We start from the raw sequence: 3,099 nt of genomic DNA, 5'->3' as shown, positions 1-3,099 counted from the left end.
TATTTGTGTTTTTGTCATCTGAAATGAGTATTTTTATTCAATAACTCCATTACAAAGCGATCACTGAGCAGTATGAACATTTTGTGTTGTTAATTACAGCATGATGTTTGTGAAAAATGGCTTTTTGTAGGACCAACTAAATGCACTTTCAACAGTGTTTTCCTCTTACCAGTGTAAGTGTGAGTGCTTGAGTACTCTAGATCCAGCAAGGCTCAGAGGCACACGTAGGCTACTCGTTTCTCAGTTTGTCAGCTCTTTGGACAAAGGTCTACTTTCTACATGATGTATTGATTTTAACCTACAGTGTTAGCACTAGGGGACCTTGCTTATTTCCTACTGCACATACATTTACACACTATAGTCATCGTCCTCCTACAATACACATATATTTAGGCTCTGTGACTGTGTACTAACTCAGGTTGTATTTTTCCACATTCATTATTAATGCTGCCTTCACGTGCGATCGGAATTATCGTAAATACTAGTTTCCTAGTTTAAAAAATTGGACATGAGGGCCACCTCAAGTCAAAATTTTAATGCGATGAGCTCGTAATCACGACTTCCGAAATGGGAAGTACGAAATTTCCGAAAGCACGTGAAGGCAGCATTACTCAGGTTGTTTTTTTCACATTCACTGCAAATTAAAACCCTATTTATTGGGAGGGTAGTTGCCATGAAATTTCAAGCAGTGACATCAGTAATGTGACTTACTTTTTCCAATTCTAAAAAAGATGTTTTTATGACCTTATAATACTACAATATAGAATATTTACATTTTTAAAACAGGACAAAGTAAACTTAAATATCGTAAACACTTTATTTGTCATCTACCAGGGAAGAATTTTGAACGGTTTTCATATTTTATCAAACTGTGTTCATTGAGTTCATCTCATACTGAACCTTCATACAGAATGCCAGGCACGAAGTTAAGGTACCTTATCGCCATCTTGTGGTTGTAAGTACAAAGTGCATCGTGGGGAACAGTGGAATGAATTATTGAACTTTCCTCCGGTTCTAAAAAAATGAAATGTTAATATAATTATCATGTAATGGTGTAGTTAACCGCTAAAACAATTAAAGAACTAATTTTCATAAGAACGGACATTAGTGGTGAGGATTTTGATACTTAAATGACTTTTAAATCCATTCACCAAAAGATTTGTGCATTGTATAATTACAACATAGGCGGCGACTAGTGAGAATCTTTTAAATGGATTCCTTAACCCTCTGGTATTGTTCATTTGGGGGTCACACTTGTGTTGTTTGCAGTCAGAAGTGACCGAACACCTGAAATAACTCCCCCCAAGAGTGCCAAGATTAGTGCCATCTGGTGGGAGTAAACATCTGTAATGCCATGGTTTAACCACTAGATTCCTATATAGCTCTATATAAAAAGGCTTATAAATTCTCTAGTTGTTTTTAGACATAAATACCCTATTTTTTATTAAGTTGTGAATTTGGATATATATTTAAACATTTTCAAAGACAAGTTTTTGTAAAGTTTTTTTTTTTTTGTCTGAAATGTTTGTTTGAAGTGTCAGTTTTTGCATTAATTTTACAACAGTCAAATCTGAACACAGAGAAAGACATTTTATTACACATGTAACATTAAAATTCAACAGAAATGACCAAGAATGCTTTATCAGAGGTTAATCAATCTGACCTCAACCTCTTATTTGAGTCTTCTGGCTCAATTTTGCCATATTGTTACAGCCAAACCAGTTCATTTGTGTGTGTATAATAGTGTGTTTTGTGTTTGTGTGTCAGTGAGTGGGTGTCTATTTAGTACTTTTGATATTTTAGAGTATCACCCTTCATTCTGTGCACTTTTTTTCTGCATCGTGGATGATTTGTAGATGTACACAAAAAAAGTCTCTGTATTTTCGTGTTTTTACATATTTCCCATTCATTTCCAATGCGGTGGTCATTTTTGACCGCGAACAGTACAAGTGTGACCATTTAGCTTTTTAGAATCAAGTCTACGTTTTTTTTGTGTGGTCACATAGCGACTGCCATAAAAGTTGCAGAGTTTCGTACCATTCCGATCGATGAAGTAACGATTTTTAAAATTTCAAAACATTTTTTTTTTTCGGTCTAAAATGACCGAACAACACCAGAGGGTTAATATACCGAGTCGTTCAGGACCAAAATAAGTCATATTATACTTTATTAAAAATTGTCTGTTCTACGAATCTACTAAGAAAATCCAGTAAAAGTAAATCGCTTTCAAAAGTGCTCAACAGAGCGCGTTTGCCTGCCTAGCTACTCTCTGCTGTCTCAGACGACATTTTTGTCCTGCGTTGGCCACTGTAGCTTCTCTATATTGCAATTCGCAATCTCACCGCTAGATGCCGCTAAAATTTACACACTTAAGCACCAATTTGTACGATACACCATAGGCTACTGAATAGCGGGAGTTATATTCTTAAAACTCTCGTCCCAGATCTAAACCTATTGAAGATACAGCTCAATTCAAAAAAGTTGAGAGACTACAACTGTTTATTAATTCTCTTAATTACATTTTAGTTAAAAAAAAAAAAAAGTAATTGCAATAGCTGTATAAAATAACGTGGCAATGGAAGCATTACATTTCTCAGTTGACAGAAGAAACGAGAACGAATAGATGGAGATGAATAAAATGAACGAGGAGAAATATCATCACTGGTCAATGTCATTCATGTTATGTAACATCGTGTTCAAAGTGAGGACTAATTGAAGCGGGGGAAAATCCCCCAAATCCTTTTCTAAGAATAAGAAACGTTAGTGGAACCGTCGTCTCTCTAGTCGTCTGCGGCTTTATAAGCGTAATTAATTTGTTGTAATGTAACTCATTTGAGAAAAACAGAGCATGCAGAGACCGAGCAGACCACAGCTCGGGTGACATTTCTTGCCATACGGGCATTTCTGGTCCTTGTCTTCATCCAATCTCCATCTCAGACATTTACGCCGCAACCTACCTCCATAGCTCCTCGACATCAATGACGTTTGACTTTCGAGGCGTACCTAAAACCGTTTTGATTGACAGCTCCTGGGACCAATCCACTCGTTCTTTGTGCAGAAACTGGCCAATTATTGGCTGAATAGCATATACCAGCGTTC

This window comes from Ctenopharyngodon idella, chromosome 20 (assembly GCF_019924925.1).
Source record: "Ctenopharyngodon idella isolate HZGC_01 chromosome 20, HZGC01, whole genome shotgun sequence".
NCBI classification, from domain to species: Eukaryota; Metazoa; Chordata; class Actinopteri; order Cypriniformes; family Xenocyprididae; genus Ctenopharyngodon; species Ctenopharyngodon idella.
Note: the sequence above shows the minus strand (reverse complement) of the source record.